The sequence below is a fragment of the Mauremys reevesii genome, linkage group 12 (assembly GCF_016161935.1).
Source record: "Mauremys reevesii isolate NIE-2019 linkage group 12, ASM1616193v1, whole genome shotgun sequence".
Lineage (NCBI taxonomy): Eukaryota > Metazoa > Chordata > Testudines > Geoemydidae > Mauremys > Mauremys reevesii.
In genome coordinates, this window is record NC_052634.1 from 42,659,268 (window position 1) to 42,679,538 (window position 20,271).

General features: G+C 49.6%; 1 protein-coding gene and 3 non-coding genes across 4 annotated transcripts in view; 1 reads left to right on the plus strand and 3 right to left on the minus strand.

The window, feature by feature from the left end:
- LOC120375611 (zinc finger protein 850-like) overlaps window positions 1–20,271 on the minus strand; it is a gene marked incomplete at its 3' end in the record, with an annotated part of 610,246 nt that overhangs the window by 344,382 nt on the left and 245,593 nt on the right. The gene's annotated exons all lie outside the window — the stretch shown is intronic.
- Window positions 9,504–9,575, plus strand: TRNAG-UCC. Its single transcript has one exon. It is a non-coding gene; the product is annotated as a tRNA-Gly (tRNA).
- TRNAA-UGC lies at window positions 13,981–14,052 on the minus strand. Its single transcript has one exon. It is a non-coding gene; the product is annotated as a tRNA-Ala (tRNA).
- TRNAE-UUC lies at window positions 15,317–15,388 on the minus strand. The gene has a single exon. It is a non-coding gene; the product is annotated as a tRNA-Glu (tRNA).

Consider the following 20,271-nt stretch of genomic DNA (forward strand, 5'->3'; position numbering starts at 1 on the left):
GGGATGGATGGAGGAAAAGGTGAAACATAAAGGACAAACTAATGACCACAGTGATTCTAAGGGACAAAATCCCAGGTGCGGAATAAAATTCTGCCTCCTTAAGTTTGTGTTTTCCATGCCTAAAATTCAACTGTCACTAGATAGATCAGACTGAACAGGTTTCAAACTTCGAGGAGGCTCTTACCTTCTAAACTGGGATGGCTGTTTTCTAGTAAAATCAGGAAAAGGAAAGGAGAAAACTCTAAAGAGGTTCCTCCTGGCGCTCACGTACCTGAACCGGAATACTCTCTCTGTCCTCAAAGAGAGACCTGGAGAAGGAGACTTGCTGAAGCAAAGCCACAGGGGTCTCTAAGGTTTCCCTGGCCCCTTGCCCCTGTCCTGCCTGGCTGATGTCAGCATCTCTCTGTGAGATCACCACCTCCCCACCACCTTTGACCAATAGTCTGAGGTCCTGCAAAAAGCCTTTGTGATGTCACTGCCACACCCCTCCCTTGCTGTCTAATGTCCTGCCCCTGGCCAGGCACTTTGGAGGTTTGAGCTACTCCCTGTGGATCACCCCACTCAAGGAGCGTTCGTTCTAGGCTGCAAGCCGGCTAGACAGGAAAACATCAGACGCTGCTCCCAATGCTACACTCAGTTTTTCAGAAATTAGTCGACTTTATGGCCAGAAGAGACCATTAGAGCATCTAATCTGACCCCCTGCATATCACAGGCCTCCTATATGACACAATAGCTACTTTTGGGGCAAATACATTCTAGAAAGGCATCTAGTCTTCATTAAATGACATCAGGAGATGGCAAATCCATCACTTTCCTTGATAGCTTGTTCCTGTAGTGAATCATCCTGGCTGCTGAATATTTGTGTCTTATTTGTAATATGAATTTGTCTCTTTTCACCTTCCAGCCATTGGGTCTTGTTATGCCTTTCTCTGCTATATTAAAGAGCCCTTTCATACCCAATCTTTTCTCTCCATTAAGGCCTTTCAACACTTCAATGAAGTCACCTTTCAATCTTCTTTTGATAAGCAAAACAGGTTGAACTCCTTCAATAGCTCAGTAGAAGGCATTTTTCTCCAGCCCTCAGAACATTTGTTGGCTCTTTCGTTATCAGACTTCTCAACTGCAGCTGGATGTGGTTCTTGTTCTTCTGCACAACATAGCTCCTGGAGAGGAGGGATCTGCAAATGTACATTCCTATGATACCTTTGTTTAATTGATGAAAACATAAACTAGACACTTAGAGGATTGGAACTGATTTCAGCTAATGGACAGCTTTGCTAGGTTTTTATGCATTTGAACAGCAAAATGTTGAGTGTTTACATTCATATCAAGCACCCCCGTATAGTGGAGCTCCTGAACAGAATGGAGAATGGAAATGAAAATGTTTTCCTTTTTTAAAAAAAAAGAAAGAAGGTTATAAGAGAACACTGGAGTTTGACCAAGTACCACTGTGAGCAGCAAGAAGCACTCTATCACTGAGCTATACCCCCGTGACAACAGGAGTATAGAATTGTGATCTCCAGGACTTTGCAGGATAGACCCTGCTTCATCGAGCTCCTTTGCCATTCCCAGACCACAGGTGGTTTTAAAAATGGGGTTTGATTAAACTTCTTAAATGTGGCAAACACCACAGCTTGCACACCCACCGATATAGCTTCTCCCACTGACATAGCTGCCACCTCTTGGAAAGTGGATTAACTACACCCACAGGAAAACTCTCTCCCATCAGCATAAAGCAGGGGTTCTCAAAGTGTGAGTCAGGACCCCAAAGTGGGATGTGACCCTGTTTTAATGGGGTCACCAGGGCTGGCATTAGACTTGTTTGGGACTGGGGCTGAAGCCAAAAGACTGAGCCCCAGCACCGAATCACTCAAGCTCTGATTTTGCCTTCTCTAACTGGGGCAGGGCTCAGGCTTTGTCTCCCCTGCCTCTGCGCAGTGGCTTGGTCCCTCTTTCCAGGGCCATGTAGTAAGGTTTTTTTTTTTTTTGGCAGAAGGGGGTTGCAGTAAAAGGAAGTTTGAGAAACCCTGGCATAGAGCCTCTGAACATGTCTAGACTTGGCTCCCTGGGGGTGATCAGACATTGAAAGTACAGCCATGGAGACACCACACACCAGCCTTGCATAGCAGGCAAGAATCAAACCTCCACAGAAAGATGCCTGTTGTTTGCTAACCCATCACTCAGCCACCACCACTTAACAAAGAGGCTTTTCTACACGATGGTTCTGGTCTCACTGAAGGGTCATTTCCAATTGTTTGCTCAGACCAGCATTAGGGAAAATGGTGCCCTGGGCAAAGCTTGTACTTTGGCACTTCCCCATTGCCCCTGGATGATCCCCACTCCCCCTTTACCACTAGCTCCTGCACTCCCAACCCTTGCGCCTCCTTCACCCCTAACTCCTGCCCCCTCCTGTGCCCCCTTTGCCCTTAACTCCCTGAGCCACCAGCCATTGCCCCTCTCCTGCAGCCCCTTCACATGGCTCCAGTGCTAGGGGCCCCGCACTTGTTCTCCCTTTCCCTGGGCTTTGGCATCACTAGCCCCTGCTTAGCGAGTAGGGTTCAGTGGTTCTCAAAATGTGGGGCATGACTCCTAGGGGGACACAGAGGCACATTCATGGGGGCACCTCAGGGCCTGAGCCAGCCCCCATAGAGGGAGCAGCACTCAGCCCCACTCTGCCCCAGCTCTTCCCCAACCCCACCCTCAGCCTGGGCCTCTGGCTCCCAGCTCGGCCTCAACCCCCTTACCCCTGTCTGCACCCCTCTCCCCAGCAAGCAACAGCCCCACTCCCAGCCTCGGTTTCCGACTGTGGCTTCCGAGGGTCCACAGCCATGGATAAGAGGGCACAGAGTGAAATGTTTGGGGACCCCTGGTTTAGGATGACGTTCTCAATCACTTCTATGCAGACCAATAAAAGCTATTCCTCACCCACCCACCCACCCCTCCATCAGGACGGACTAGGTATGTTCTGCTGCCCTTCACTCATACAGGAAGGATAATAACATTTCATTCCACTCAATCCTAAAGTGATTTGTAACCCGCCACCAGCCAAAACTGGTCATTTTGGGAAAGCGGCCCCATCATGCTGCATAGCTAGGCAGAGTAGGTGCGTCTGTGCAAACACGGTCTGTTCCTGAAGTCTTTCCCCCAGCTCCTCACTAGATGTGAGGGGGGAGCTCATTCAGCCCCTGCTTCCGCTTAGTGTTTAAAAACTCCATAGTGTCCCTAGCTCTGCTGGCCTTAGATTTCTCCTCCTGTCTTCTTCTTGCCAGCTCAGATGAGGTGGCCGAGTGGTTAAGGTGATGGACTGCTAATCTATTGTGCTCTGCATGCATCGGTTTGAATCCCATCCTCATTGGATGCTTTCAGTCGTTGCACCTCCTTTGTAGACAAACATGTACGCCTTTGGTACAATGACAGATCAAACAATGTTCCTTCTTGCAAACAAAAACCTTCTCAGAAACTCAGAACTCCCTTGCTTTAAATAAAATGTCTAAATCCCAGATTTCTTAAAAAAAAATTCTCTAGTCCTGTATTTCTTAGTTTTTATCTCAAAAGGGAACATCCTCATCATCTCCCCCAAACACCCTGGGACATGCCCAAATTATTAAAATACCCTCAACCCGAGCAAGGCCAGAACAGTGAACCAGAGCTAGTGTCTAGGCCAAGCTGTTCTGAAGGAGGCAACTCAAACATTTTCTCTCTGCTTCCCTTGGCAAGGTCTGACTGAGAAAACAAAATTCCCCAAACTGAAAATTTTCTGCTGAAAAACCAATACTAGTCTGTTTGGGGACTTTGGTTAGCAAGTATTATTGTTATTATTCTCTTCTGATTTCTGAATCAGTTCAGTCTTTGTCCTCCAGGTGTGTTTCCACCTGCTGAGTTGTGGGGGAGAGAGGCCAAGTCATGATGTCTCTTCCCCTCTTTCATAGCTTCTTCCAACTTGCTAGGAAGCTCCTTTGCTACCATGTGAGTCAAGCAGTGTCCATTGTCGCTGTGCTATCTCGGAGAAGCCTGCATTGTACACGGTTCCTGGGATAGTCCTTGGGAGTGTGGATCCCTTCAATGGGCCAGCAGCGAGTCTGGCTCCTCCATTGTCGCACCTGAAAGGCTGGTGGGGGGCATTTCCCAACCTCATAACATATCTCAGTAACACACACAGAGCAAAACTTCATAACTTCCCAACCAATGCTACACACACAATCCAACACGATATTAATGTTCAACAGATCAAGACTTTTGAAATCATACCTCACCAGGCAGACTTTGTACAAACCATATGAGAGTGGTAAATATGGGGCTTGCAGGTACTGCTCTGAGCACAGAGTGCCACACCTGGGCTTACATTGCAATGGAGACGTACCCTTAGAGTCCATCTCTCCTGGGATAAAGATGGCCCACACCTGACTCTCTGCCAATCCCCACTGGGCCCTGACAAGTGTTGTTCGTGTTTGTATTCTATAAAGCAGAGGAGCAGATGAAGTTTTGCTCCCAAGGTGTGTGTGTGATTCTTTGGACAGGTCTACACTATAAAATTAGGTTGGTGTAATTACATGACTTAGGCTGGCAATGCAGTTCTATCAAGCTAATCCCGGTATAGATAGTGGCTCAGCTGTCAGAACTTTCTGGAGCTATGAAAGGGGAGGGGCCCAGCCTCTGTAGCAGGAATGCAGGGCAGGCGAGTTCATGGCAGATGTGGTGGGATACTGGTGGAGGCCAGTTATGGTGATATAATGACCAGCAGCATTTACACTGACAATTTGTCACTTTAAGTTTGCTGCAAAAAGCACTAGGCCTCTCGTCGAGGTGGTTTTATTTTGTCACCAAAACAGGGCACTTTTGTCACCAGACGTGGTATTGCAGTGTGTGCACCAGCCAAAAACTGCTGACAGAGGTAGCATTGTGTGTTTTTCACACATCTGAGCAATATAATGATGCTGAAGTAACCTTGTAGTGCAGACCTGGCCAAAGATTCACACACACAGACACACACACACACACACACACACACACACACACAGCTTGCAAGGAAAACCTCACCTGCTCCTCTGCTTTGCAAAATCCAAACACAAGCAAAGCTTTTCAGGCCCCAGTGGGGATGGCAGCGAGTCAGGTGTGGGCAGACGCTGTGTTGCTTCCACAGGCAGGCACCATGGCTTAGCTGGCTAAAACACCTGTCTTGTAAACAGGAGATCCTGGGTTCCATTCCCAGTGGTGCCTTGTTGACTAACTTCTGGGCAACCTGGTATTGGCTACTGCTGGAGGACAAAACACAGAGCTCTTTGGTCCAGTATAGTTGTTTAAATTATACTCACAGGCACTGATAACAGACTTACTGAAAGTTTGGGAGTTAAGAGCTGATAGGTCAGTGTTCCAGCCTGTCACAGATGATCCTGCTTCCTCTGGGACAGGGGCAGGTCTGGGCTCTCATGCTGAATGGCTCATTGTGGCTGCCAGAACTTGTGGGCAGCTTGTTTAGTTTACACCGAGGGTTGAGTCCTGCTTTGTGCACCGTGTGTGAGAATGAAAATCCTAAACTGCCCTTTGAAATAACGAAAGCAGCAGGACGTGTTATTGTCCCTGCCCCAAAGCAGACAGACCAATGGAGTAATGCCATTGAGTCCAGGGTAATACTCCCCTGCCATTTTATCTTTTTCACTTGCTAAACTCCCTCCCAACCTTGAGGGCTCCCAGAGCCCGGTATTGAGCCTGAGCCGAGATGTCTATGCTGCAAATTTACCACCCCACGGCCCTAGCCTGGGAGCCTGCACTGGCATGGGACAGCGCTGGGTGTTTCATTGCAGTGTGGACATAGCCTAGCATTATGTCTACACTGCCATTAACACACCCAAGTCACTATTCTCAAACCCTCGGTCAGTTGATTCAGGCTTGTGGGGCTTGTGCTGCAGGGTTATAAAATTACACTGTAGACACTTGGGCTTGAGCCCAGCCTCCGAGACCCCACGAGGGGTGAGGGTCTCCGAGCCTGGGCTCCAGTCTGAGCCCAGATGTCTATGCTGTAGTTTTTAGCTCCACAACCTGAACCCCAGGAGCCCAAATCAGACCATCCAGGCCAGCGGGATTTTGTCACAGTATAGATGCCCTCTCAGGATATGTCTACACTGCAATGTAAGCCCAGGGTTAGTAGAAGTCATGTCAGCAGCCCCAACACATAAACATAAACCACAAGAGAAAGACCCACCCCCCAGATAAGCTGGGCAGTGTCCTTCTCCCTACGGTTCATAAGTCCAGCAACCAAAAGTCCTTTAACATGAGCCATCCCCTGTCTGCACCCCACTCACAGCTGTTGTCCTTAGTCAGTGCAAGCCCAGAGTGGCCTCTGTAGAGTTCACCTGCCATCCTGGGTGGAAATGGGGGAAAATAAGAAGGCACCGTATGTCCCCTGCCTAGCAAGTGCTATTGAATTGAGGGTGAGTCCCTCTATCGGGGTCTGCCAAGCACAGTTGTGCTGCCCTCGATTCACACAACAAGGATAACAACCCTTTATTTCTCCTGCCCCTATAACATGGAGACTGGGATTCCAACACCAGCCAAAAGTGATCATTTCAGCAAGCAACCCAACCTATTTCCAACATACTGTAAAATCCACATGCAGACTCATACATGAAACCTTGCAAGAAAATCTTCCTGAGGGGGTCTGAAGCACCTGCTGCTGGAGGGAAGGAGGGAGCTGTGGGTTGGGATTGAGGGGCTCTGGGAATAGGAGAGGGCTGTGGGTTGGGACAGAGGAGAAGGGTGAAGAGGAGCAGGCTCTGGTTGGGAGTGAGGAGCAGTGAGCACAGGGGGGACTGAGGGTTGGGACTGAGGGGCACTGGGAAAAGAGGGGACATGGGTTTAGGCTGAAGAGCATCCTCATTTGGGGATCCAGAAGGAAAGGGGAAGGCAGCAGGTGATTGTAATTCCTTAGGGATATTCTGTTGCTTTGTCTGTGTGTGTCTGTGCAGGGAAGGAACATGCTCTATGCCCAGAGGCCTTTATTCCTCCAGGCTGCAAGACAGAGGGGCTGTCAGGAAGTTGCCCCTTCAAACCCACACACAAAAAGGCCCTTCTGAGGAAAGGGAAAATCCTGCAGAGAAAAAGTAACATCAAAGAGGATGTGAGAAAGACAGTTTAAGATCTTAGTGAATAGTTTATCACCTGACCAGGGACTTGAACCCTGGACCCTCAGATTAAAAGTCTGATACTTTGCCAACTGAGAGAGCCAGGCTCATAAAGCAAAATGGCAAGCTGGTGCAGAGGAGAAACTAGTCAAGAAAACAAGAGTGGGAAACAATAGGGGAAACCTGCTGATCTCTCTGGCTTGGTCAACACTACGAGTTTATATTGAATTTAGCAGCGTTAAATCGCATTAACCCTGCACCTGTCCACACAACGAAGCCCTTTATATCGATATAAAGGGCTCTTAATACCGGTATCTGTACTCCTCCCCGACGAGGGGAGTAGCGCTGAAATCAGTATTGCCATGTCGGATTAGGGTTAGTGTGGCCGCAATTCAATGGTATTGGCCTCCAGGCGCCATCCCACAGTGCACCATTGTGACCGCTCTGGAAAGCAATCTGAACTCGGATGCACTGGCCAGGTTGACAGGAAAAGCCCCATGAACTTTTGAATTTAATTTCCTGTTTGCCCAGTGTGGAGCGCCGATCAGCACAGAATCAAAAAAGAGCTCCAGCATGGACCGTATGGGAGATACTGAAGCTGATCTCTGTATGGGGAGATGAATCTGTTCTATCAAAACTCTGTTCCAATAGACAAAATGCCTAAACATTTGAAAAAATCTTGAAGGCTATGATGGACAGAGGCCACAGCAGGGACTCAACACAGTGCTGAAACTTAAGGAGCTGAGACAAGCGTACCAGAAAGCCAAAGAATTAAATGGACACTCACGGAGGGAGGGGCGACTGACAACTGTAGCTATCCCACAGTTCCTGCACTCTCCGAAAACCATTTGAATTCTTGGCTGAGTTCCCAAAGCCTGAAGGGTCAAAAACATTGTTGCGGGTGGTTCAGGGTATATGTCATCCCCCTGACCCTCCCCGCCCCGTGAAAGCAAAGGGAAAAAAATAATTTCTCGCCTTTTTTCAATGTCACCGTATGTCTACTGGATGCTGCTGTCAGACGCGGTGCTGCAGCGCTACACAGCAGCATCCCCTTCCCTTCCCGACGGCAGATGGTACAGTAAGACTGGTATTTGTCATCGTCGTCCTGTGAGTGCTCCTGGCTGGCCTCGGTGGGGGGCGCCTGGGCAAAAATGGGAATGACTCCCAGGTCATTCTCTTCTTTAAGCTTTGTCTAATGGAGATTCAGTCTTGCCTGGAATATCACAGCAGCTGAAGGCTGACTTCCCCTCCCCCTTTGATCTCTACTTGCAGAGGCAATAAAGTCAGTGTTGTTTCAAACTCATGCATTCTTTATTACTTCATTGCTCAAATAGGGGGGTAACTGCCACAGTAGCCCAGGAGAGGTGGGGGAGAATGGAAGGACTGGGTGGCGTTGTTGCAGGGGCACCCCCTAGAATGGCATGCAGCTCAGCATTTCTGCAGGGTTTCTGGGGCTCTGACCCGGAGCGGCCATTTGCTTCTCTGGTTCTTTTGTAGGCTTGCCTGATAGTCTAGACAGGACTGCAGGACTGACTCTCCCTTTAGACAAAACGTAAAGAAGGGAATGACCTGGGGACTCATTCCCATTTTTGTCCACGCACCCCCAGCCAACCTTACCAAGGCAAGCCAGGAGCACCCATGACAGCAGCAGACGGTACAATGTAACTGGCAACTGTCATTGTCAACTTGCAAAGCAGCAGACAGTACAGTATGGCTAGTAACCATCTTTGCTAACTTGCAAAAGGCAAGGGGATGCTGCTGTTTAGTGCTGCAATACTGTGTCTGTCAGCACCATCCAGTAGACATATGGTGACAGTGAAAAAAGGCTGAACGGGCTCCATGGTTGCCATGCTATGGCGTCTGCCCGGGCAATCCAGGGAAAAGGGCGCGAAATGATTGTCTGCCGTTGCTTTCACGGAGGGAGGATTGAGTGACGACATTTACCCAGAATCACCCGTGACACTGTTTTTGCCCCATCAGGCATTGGGATCTCAACCCAGAATTCCAATGGGTCGGGGAGACTGCGGGAACTACGGGATAGATATGGGATAGCTACCCACAGTGCAACGCTCCGGAAATCGACACTTTCCTCAGTACATGGACGCACACTGCCGAATTACTGTGCTTAGTGTGGCTGCATGCACTCAAATTTATACAATCTGTTTCCAAAAACTGGTTTCTGTAAAATTGGAATAATCCCGTAGTGTAGACATACCCTGTGATTAACAACTTTGGTGGCTAATTGAAAGGTTGAATGTTCAAACCCAAGTGAAGACGGAGGTGTTTTTTTTAGTGATGAGAATCCAGTACATTTTAATAGGCAGAAAATCTCCTCAATGCTGCTCTAGCCTCATTGGGCAAGTATAAGCCATACTTTCACCAGATGCATTGGTGGTATAGTGGTGAGCATAGCTGCCTTCCAAGCAGTTGACCTGGGTTCAATTCCCAGCCAATGCAAAGATGTGATGTTTTCTCATGGAGGAAGAAAGGGGCAGGACTATAAAATGAGCTGTTGGAGTTATCCTGGCATTACAATGTTGGGTTTATTTTTTTTTTAAATTTCCTTTACTTCCCTCTCCCTTTTAGACTCAGAGCCTTTAAGGTCAGAAGGGACCAATGTGATCATCTAGTCCGACCTGCTGCACCTTGCAGGCCAAAAGACCCCACCCACCCACTCCTGTAATAGACCCGGGAGGGGAGGCAGCTCTGTGCACTGCCCCTACCCCAGGCAGCACATGGAGGCCCTCTGCTCCCCTCCCCCCATGGGTGTGCAGAGATGTGCCAGCAGCACTGCGGTGGCTCCCTGCCCACTCTGCCTCCGTCCCTCCGTGCCGCTCCCAGAAGTGGCTGGCATGTCCCAGCATCCCCTGGGGCGGGGGGAGTGTCTCCATGCGCTGCCTCTGCCCCAAGTACCAACTCCGCAGCCCCCATTGGCCAGGAACTGCAGCCAATGGGAGCTCTGGGGGCGGCACCTGTAGGCAGCGGCACACAGAGACCCCCTGGCACGGCCCACCTAGGAGCTGCTGCCGCAGGGTTGTGTGTACCGGTCACTTTGGGAGCTGCAGTGCCGGGGGTAAGCACCACCCCTCCTGCACCCCAACCCCCTCCCCCAGCGCAGAGCCAGCACCTTGCTCCCAAATTTCCTCCCAGAGCTTTGCTTGTCTTCCTTTCACCCAGAACCATCCTTCTCCTGGGCTGCAAGTAGCCATCCCTGGGAAGCCAGGAGGCAGGCACAGGATTCTACCTCCCAGCAGCCAACCGCACCTCCCCAGGCTTTGCAGAACGACTGGTGGCGCTCTACTAACCCCACTTAGCCGCACTGAGGCGCTTAGCTTCTGCCCTGCCTTCCTCAGCTCGACTTCCCTCTTTTTCCCCATTCCTGCCTCACTCCCTCCATTGGCAAGTCACACAAAGGAGGCAGCAGGAAGAGCCGGCCGCCATAGGCCAACCTCCCAGGGCAGAGGAGACCAAGCCACAAGGCTTCAAAAGGTGACTGGCCAAGGTCCTCTAGCTTTCCCCTGCTGATGCCAAGGCTTTTTCTCAGCTCATTTCACCAACCTCTGTCCTGCAGGGGTTGGGGTTATCGCAGGTGTTACCCAAAATTGGGCCAGCTAGTCAGCGTAGGGAGGACTAATGACCCACCAGAGTTTGCCAGAAAGCAGCACGTTTGTTATAATAATAGCTAAGCTCAAAAGAAGAAGGCGGGGGTGTCACACTCACATACTCACGCTCCTAGGACAGGCACAGCACTGGAGATGTCAGGATTCTGCAAGGTAAGTGTCCCACAGCGCAGCTATGGACGGTGCGATGATGGTAAGTCTTCCTGAGGCACAATGAAATACAACGCAGAGAACCACTGGCCAGGCGGTCCGGGCAAAGAGCATTCACTGGAGGTACAAGCTTGTGAGTGCTCTCCTGAGCACAGGGCCCTTTCCCTTTTAAGGGCCTGCACCTCATGGCCTGCGACTAGAGATGACTTGGCTGCATCTGGTTGGTCACACTCCACCTTGGGCAGTGTCCATGCTCTGGGTGTGTGATCGCTGCCTAATTAGAGTCCCAGACACCTTGTCTACCTGGGAGCTCTTCGGCTCTTCAACCAGCCCATTCATCCCAGGAGCATTCCAGGAGGGAGCGGGAGGGGAAAAGCCACTTCACAGGCATTCAGAGAGGGAGAGGAGACAAAAGTGGGAGCAGGGGAAGTGTAACAGACCTTTTGAGCATAGAAATCACTGCTGCTCCTACAACAGCAGGGATAGGCCACTAGAAGCTGGGAAAATTAAGTCATCATGTTTCTGAACCAGGGACCTTTTACGTGTCAAGCAAACGTGATAACCACTACACTACAGAAACTCTGTCACAGGGCTCTGCCCCTCCCTTCATAAGACCATAAGAATGGCCATATTGGGTCAGACCAAAGGTCCATCCAACCTCACATCCTATCTGCCAACAGTGGCCAATGGCGGGTGCCCCAGAGGGACTGAACCTAACAGGTAATGAGCAAGTGATCTCTCTCCTGCCATCCATCTCCACCCTCTGACAAACAGAGGCTAGGGACACCATTCCTTACCCATCCTGGCTAATAGCCATTCATGGACTTAACCTCCATTCATTTATCTGCAAAAAGAACAAGGAGTACTTGTGGCACTTTAGAAACTAACACATTTATTTGAGCATAAGCTTTCCTGGGCTAAAACCAACTTCATTGGATGCATGCAGTGGAAAATACAGCAGGAAGATATATATATATATATACACACACAGAACATGAAAAATTGGGTGTTGTCATACACACTATAACGAGAGTGATCAGTTAAGGTGAGCTATTATCAGCAGGAGAAAGAACCCTTTTGTAGTGGCTTTCATGGCCTTTGAGAAAGCAAGACAGAGCCTTGGAAGACCCAGCAGGGTTTGTGGCACAGGAATTGTTCTCAGATTCCACTGAGACTTCAACTCAGATTGCAGGATTCAAAGTCCTGAGTGCTGGCCCTTACACCATGGGACCAGCAGAGCACCTGTTGATTACTGTAGACTTCCAGCAGGGAGGACTCTGTGGGCAGGGGCGGCTCTAGGCATTTTGCTGCCCCAAGCACAGCAGACAGGTTGCCTTCGGCGGCTTGCCTGCGGGAGGTCCGCCAAAGTCGCAGGACCAGCGGACCCTTTGCAGGCAAGCTGCCGAAAGCAGCCTTCCTGCCGCCCTCGCTGCAACCAGCAGAGCACCCCCTGTGGCTTGCTGTCCCAAGCACGCGCTTGGCATGCTGGGGCCTGGAGCCGCCCCTGTCTGTGGGGACAATTTTTTCTGGCAGGGAGGACTCAGTGGGAACATGCCTCTCTGGCCAGCACTGCATTTGCTCAAAAAGTCAGCACACAGCACTTTGCTGCAGGCCCAGAGGCCTTTCTTCCTCCAGACTGTGAGGCCAGTGGACAGGTGAGGCAGTAGCACCTTCAGTCCCAGGCAATAAAGGGCCCTTCCTGGGAAAGGCCATGTCCTGAAAAGGAAAAACTAAAGTCAAGGAGAGTCCTTCTAAAACTCTTTGGGGATGTCACAGGGGGAAAGTGTTTCTTCACCTGACCAGGGACTTGAACTCTGGACCCTCAGATTAAAAGTTTGATGCTTTGCCAACTGAGCTAGCCACGCTCACATTTACAAAGAGGAAACTCCGTGCAGCAGAGAAACTAATCATGAAAATGAGGGCAGGAAACTATACAGAAAATCTGCTATTCTCGCTCTCTTAGCAGTCCTAGCCCCAGCCTGCTCCTCCATCTGGTGGCTTGAGGCCGTATTCTTTTTTTCATTAAACATCAAATCCAGGAGAAAACACAGTTATACAAAGCAAAACAAAATCACAAACAGAAATGTCATTGAAATACAAAAATAAAAAAGGAAAATGCAATCCCCATCACTTTATCATGTCTGGGCCATTCCTGTATCGAGAGCACCCGCGAAGGTCCCTGTGTGCTTACGAGAAACCTGGAGGAACTCATACCACAGCCTGAACATGAAACTCAACTGCTCCCAGGTGCCGCAGTAAAACCCTTTCCGTGCTGTGACGTTGCACTCCATAGGATTTTATGAATATATGCTAATGAGTGTGAATATAAAGTGACTGGACTATGCTTCATGCAAAAGGTCTCTTGTAAGGTATCATTACAAAGTTTATAATCTACGGTGTGTGTTCATCCTATTTGTATGAACCGATCATTCTTGGATCTGAAACTAGAACTATGAACTATAACTCTGAGGTCCTGTTGTAATGATGCAAAGTGAGGGCCATTTACAGTGGTTTGGACTCTTGATGGCTCCCATTAACCAGGACAATTGACTGGAGATGGCTCTGTCCTGCACCATCCCTGAGTCAGGCCAGGAAGAATGAAGGCTTGGTGGTCTCACGGGACATGTGACCATGTTACCTGGTACAGGAATCCATCTTAAACCTGGGGCTTTTCCTCAGGAGAGAGACAAAAAATTCCTGCCTTGTACCAAAGCTGTATAAGGGGGTGGAACTGAACAAACATGGCTGCAGTCATGAGATATCCCCAGCTACCACCTGAGCTGGAACAAGGACTATACCAGGAGGAAAGATTGGGCCCAGACTAGAAATAAGTCTAGTCTTTGCCTCTCAGTCTGTGCAGATGGGACCTTTCCCTCCAGTGCTGGAGGATTCTCCCTTCTCATCTACCCTTGTTCCAGGCAACACAACTGGTGGGAATCTTAAATGTACAGAGAAGACTTAGGAGCAGAACCGCCCCGACCTTCCATGCAATTGGCACTTATCCATCACTGAGCAGGATTGAAATTCCTGCAGGGAGACTGCTGGGCCACATCCCCTCTGGGCAGGAGCAAAGCAGCAGGGTGAAAAGAAATTGGAGATGCTGGGGATTGAACCCAGGATCTCATACATGCAAAGCATGTGCTCTACCACTGAGCTACATCCCCAGATTGGCTGCATGTGTTATAGGTTACACTCAGAGCCCTCCTGTTTCCAGAGCACCTAGTGGCCTAAAAGCAGCATGGGGGACACATTCCCTGCTCTGAGGCCAAACTTGCTGTCCTGGAGGTTGCTGGTTCTTAGGGTCACTTTGCAGCAGGGCCAGATTCGATGTGTGGGGCAGAGAGAGTGGGTGCCCTGGGCTCAGGGTGCAGAGATACACTCAGCCCTCTCCCCTGCATTGGGTGAGGGGTGCTGCCACCTCCTGCTGGAAGGTAATGTGTCGGGGGGGGCACTGTGAGTCGTTCAACACCTGACCCTGGTGGCAGCAGTGCTGTGGGGAGCTCCAGGTGTTTCTAGGATCTGCTATTGCCACCTGCCTGTGAAGTCCAGCTTTCCCCAACACATTCACTGCGGTGCAATTGGGTCACTGTTTCCATGGCTGAGCAGCAAAGAATCACTCCCAGTTTCCCTTCTATCTGCAGCAGGATTAGCCTGTGTCAGTGGTTAATGAGGTGGCTCTTGTTGTAAATTGTTATTCATTCCCCACCTTGACAATTCACACAGTCCCTTTCCCATGCAGATTCCCAGCACATCAGTGATCCTGGTAGTGGGGGTTGGGTACTGAGATTTTCAAGGTTCTTTTGCCCTCCACCTGGACTGAACTCAGCTTTTCCCCCATCTGAGACATTCCATGAAATAACAACAGGGGCATAAAGAAAGGGGGAGGGAACATCTCACGGCCAGGGCTGGATGTGCCCAGGGCCCCCGGCTTGTCCATTGTTTCCATGGAATTTGGCCCCCTGCTTTGCACAAGGGACAGAGAAAGATCTTGCTGTTCCTGCGTCTGTGCAAGGAACATTGTGCTTCCCTAGGAAAGAGAGGCGGGAAATGGCCCCATGGTGGAACAATATCCTCAGGATTAAGACCTAAGGACTCAGGCTGAGAACTGATAGAACTGCACTTATCTGGGATTTAACAAATTATCTTCCATGGAGCAGGGCCAGATCCAGTGTTTTTGCCCCCACAGTGGAAAAAAAAATAAAAAAGCTGCAGCTCTACCTCTGCCGCTTTTGGCCTCAAGTCCTTCCCTCTGAGAGGGATGAATTGCTGCTGAAGCCTCCCCTTTTCATTGACCGCCCCGCTGTGCTGGTGCCCGGAGCCGGCCCTGCCATAGAGACACTGGGAAGATGGGGGAATCAGGAAAAAAAAGTGGATTTATTTACATTGCAAGTGAAGAATAACTGAAGCTGTTTTGGTTTAAAGTCACTTTTCCCTGACTGGGAATTGAACCCAGGCCATGGCAGTGAAAATGCCAAATCCTAACCACTAGACCATCAGGGAGGTGATAATGTTATTTTTCTTCTCGCTTATGTTACACTTTCTTAGGCTACTTTCTAGCCAATTTCTGAAGCTGCTCCATTGTCCATTCCCTAAGGGGCTAAGAGCAGAGAACCCCTGTGCTCAGGGTCACAACCTCAGCCCAGCCCAAGCCACTGAAAAAAACTCAAATGATGCTTCAGCTTCCTCCAGCAGGATCACAGAGCAACACAAAGAAAACCCAGCAGGAACAATCCTCCTCTGCCTTCATTTACCCCATCACAACCCTCTCAGCAGCCCACTCTTGCGGGAAGGACTCTGAGCTGATAGGAGCTCTGGCACAGAGACCAAGGGAGGGGTGTTGCTCCCCCTGGGTGTGAGCTGATCACATTCTGACTCCCTGTAACGGGGCTCTGAGCTTTGCCATCTTGTGAGTTCTGTGTCCTCAATAAGCAACCACAGTGCTGACCCCTCCAGATCCTTCTGCTGGGAGCATGGGGATTACACAACAGCTGCCAGCCCTTTTCCCGTCTCCTTGTCCTCCTCGGCTTCCCCAGACCTTCCCCACAAATGGTTCTATCAGGCGCTGGAGGGATCTAAGGACATGCAGGTTTCCCGAACCCACCTCTTAAGGAAAACAGTGATTCCCTTCTCTGACACTCCTGGGCCTGGGCTTCTTTTGAGTTTTTCCCGAGGGGGCCTGATTCCCTGTTAAAATGTGTGTGTGGCACCAGCTTGTCTGCCCTGTCTCTGGGAGCTGAGAAACTTTTTCAGACTCTCCCCCACTAGAGGAGTCCAACAGCACCTCCCCTTGGTGGGAGAATCCTAAATTCCACCCTTTCACCCTGGTTACTCTGACCAGCTGATGGCGACAGCATGCTAAATCAACCCCAGCTCTCTGGTCTAAAAAGCAGCATTTAACCAGCCTTGTGACAGCACCGGTTTGCTCACTGGAGACATAACGAACCAGGAAAGAAGGCAAATGTCAGACAGGGAACCTCAGCTCACAAATAAACACCCTCAGGCTCCTTCTACACTGCGACTATTCGAATCTCCACCATATCATTGCAATAGCAGGGGTCAGGATTTCTCTGGGGCACTGAAATGTTTCAGGGGATTGGTGTGTGAGCTCAGCCTTGCATTCCATCCCTGATGTTTCATGGACTAACAACAGCAGCAGAAAGAAAGAGCTGAGCCAATATCTCACTGTCAGAGGTGAAGGTGGTCACGTCCCCTCTGTCTGACCATCGCCATTGCAGGAGAGAAGGTTTCAATACAATTGAATGCCCAGGCTCAGAAAAGAGACACAGGGAGGTTTTGCTGTTCATGGATCTGTGCAAAGGAAATTGTGTCTCTGTGTGAAATTTAAGCGGGAAATGAAACGTCCACATGGTGGCCCAATGCCCTAAGGAATGTGGGTGATGGACTCTGGCTAAGAAATGATTTAACAGGAATTTGTATCAATGTATTGCCCTGATTAAAATCTATGGCTGTAAGGTGCCACTGTTGTTAGTACTTGAACCTGCGTGGAGACACCCGAGTGGGTGTCAAGTCCATTACCTTAACGAGGGGTAGTTGAATATTTTGTCAAGATCCAAATTTCTTGGTCAAGGTCTAGTCAATGTCTAGATGCCAGAGAAAATAATACACTGATGATAATAAGAAGAATATAGAAAGATTTTGCAGTCACTATAGGCATAATTATGATGATTGTTTTGTGTTTCACTCTTTATATCTGACACCATCACTGCCTTTCCCTTTAGTCTTGTAGTTTACCAAGGGTAAAACTAAACATCTCTTCAGATACAAGGAAGTGTTTGTGTTCATTCCTGTGAGCTACACAGGGGCTTGATGTAGCTGCTTTCAATCCTCCAGCTCCGCCAGGATAAGTAGCATTTCAGGCTGCCACTGAACAGAAGAAGGGAGATCATTTTTTGATAGATTATGCCTCCTCTTAAAGGTGTTTGTCTGGCTGGCAGTCCTGGTTCCCAGGTCTCTCCTGAGGGAAGAAAGTTTCTGTGCAAAATACTAAAACTTTTAAGAAGAGAGGAGGGAAAGGCCATGGCCACATGATGGGGCCAGTATGTACCACAACATGGTTCTTTTATGTGGGATGGCTCTGAACACTGACTCATCTCCACTCCCTTGTGTTTGAAGAGATGTTTAGTTGTGCACTTAGGAGGCTGAAGCAATTTTATGGATGGTGACACTACGATTGAAGGGTTATTTCATGTTGTAGAAATTGTTAAAAACACTTAGCTTAAACTGGAACTGCCTGTTATTAAAAGCTGGTTTCCCCACGTCAGTTCCATAAGCTCTGCTAGAAACACCCTGGGTTCTCTCCTGCCTCGGTGGGAACTGGAGGGAATCGTCCCCTGCTGCCCTTGGCTCCAGGCTGGTTTTTCTGGGGAGGGGACGTGGAATTGATTTGTTTGCTGTTGAGAAGGGAGCCAGGCCAGTTCTCAGGGAACGAGAACTCCCAGCATCTTCCCAGCCCAGCCCAGGCTGCTGCCCTGTCCCAGCCTCTGTTCCCCTGGGGGCCCTGCGTGTTTGACTCTAGAGCAGGCCGGGAGCAGCAGCTGAGGCAGAGGACAGCCTGGGCTGGGCAGATGCTAGGAGCAGAGCACCAGAGGCCTCTACTGGCTCCGTCCTCAGCAGCAAACAATCAGTCCCCACCCGCACCCCGGGACAGCAGCCTGGAGCCAAGGGCAGTGCCCAGTGGGGGTTTCTCTTTTTCCTCTTCCTGGGGTGAGCAGGGACCTGGGGGTGTTTCTAGCAGGGCAGTTGGAAGAACTGATTTGGGGAACCAGCTTTTAATAACAGGCAGCTCAAGTTCAGACTAATTTTGTTACAATTTTCTTTATAATGTAAAATAATTCAAAAGTAAACAGGCAGGAATGATTGGAACTCTTTTCTCCCGGGCATAGAAAGAAACGGCTTTTTGGCTTTTCATGATACGGGAGTCAGGTTCGTTCACTGTTCAGAAGCAACGTGCTCAGAAGCCTGTTGTGTTTCATTTCTCAGGTTCTGCTCCCATCGTTTGGCCATTTCCTTCCCCTCCTTTCTGTCCAAAGCGCAGAGCCCAGTCCCTCCAGGGAGAGAAGGACGTCTTTCTTCTTTCCTTCCTCAACATCCCCCTTCCTTGGAGAGCCCTTTGCTGGGCTCTGGGTGGGGAACAGCCATTTCTGAGGATTAATTTCACACCATATTTGGTATTGATATATAGATTTTACAGCCAGACTAGATCACTAGGTACCTCTGCTCTGACCTGAGTCATAACAGAGTCCAGAGAATTTTACCCAGTGACTCCTACACCCACCCCAAGATCTTCTGGCTGAACGAGGAGGGTTCATTCAGAAAGTCATCGTGTTTGGATGTAAAGGTGGGAAATGATGGGGAAATTGGCCCCTCTTTCAAGTTTAAATGTTGTAACTTCTACATCTAGACCGGGGTGGCCAACCTGAGCCTGAGAAGGAGCCAGAATTTCCCAATGTATCTGCCAAACGTGCACCTTTGTATGCAACTACAGAGTCAATTGTGACCCTTCCCATCATTATCATTATCCCTGTGAAATGATGATGGTGATGGACACTTGGCTCTATATCCCAGTGTGCCCTGGACGTCTACAGGCTGCATTAGCCAATCCAACCATTTGGCACTTGCAGATGGGCACCTCTGTATTGTGCCTGAGTCTTGTACAGCTATGAATGGCTGGTAGATGCCGATATTTTCCCCTCTTTTTCACCAGCACTAATACCAGGCCAGGCCAGGGCTGGGAAGAGAGAGAGAGCAGCAGGTTTCCCCTATTGTGTCCGTCTCACTTTTTCTTGACTAGCTTCACCTCTGCATCAACTTGCACTTTTCCTGGGTGAGCCTGGCTAGCTCAGTTGGCAGAACATCAGACTTTTAACCTGAGGGTCCAGGGTTCAAGTCCCTGGTCAGGTGATAAACTTCTTACTATAATTGTAAAAATCTGACTTTCGGGAGTCTTCTTTGGTGTTACTCTTTCTCTTCAGGATTTTGCCTTTCTTAAGAAGGGCCTTTGTGTGTGGGGGATTGAAGGAGCAACTTCTTGACATCCCCTCTGTCCTCACAGGCTGGAGGAATAAAGGCCTCTGGGCACAGAGCATGTTCCTCCCCTGCACACACAAACACACAGAATATCCCTAAGGAATTAGAATCACCTGCTGCCTTCCCCTGTCCTGCTGGATCCTCAAATGAAGATGCTCTTCAGCCTAAACCCATGTCCCCTCTACTCCCAGTGCCCCTCAGACCCAACCCACAGGCCCCTTCTCATCACGCTGCTCCTCAATCCCAACCCACAGCCCCCTCCTATTCCCAGTGCCCCTCAATCCCAACCCACAGGCCTCTTCTCCTCACGCTGCTCCTCAATCCCAACCCACGGCTCCCTCCTTCCCTCCAGCAGCAGGTGCTTCAGACCCCCTCAGGAAGATTTTCTTGCAAGGTTTCGTGTATGAGTCTGCATGTGGATTTTACAGTATGTTGGAAATAGGTTGGGTTGCTTGCCGAAATGATCACTGGTGGCTGGTGTTGGATTCCCAGTCTTCTTATTATTGGATCAGGAGAAACAAAGGGTTGTTATCCTTGATGTGTGAATCAAGGACTCAACCCTGGGTGTAAACTAAATGAGCTGCCCACAGATTCTGGAAGCCACAATGAGCATTTGGTGCGATAGCTCAGACCTGCCCCTGTCCCACAGGGAGGGGACCACCTGCAAGGGGCTTGGACCACTGACCTATCAGCTCTTAACTCCCAAACAATCAGTAACTCTATTATCAGTGCCTGTGAGTGTAATTTAAATCATAAGAAAAACCACACTGGGCTGGACCAAAGGTCCATCTAGCTCTGAATCTTGTCTTCTGGCAGTAGCCAATACCAGGTGCTCT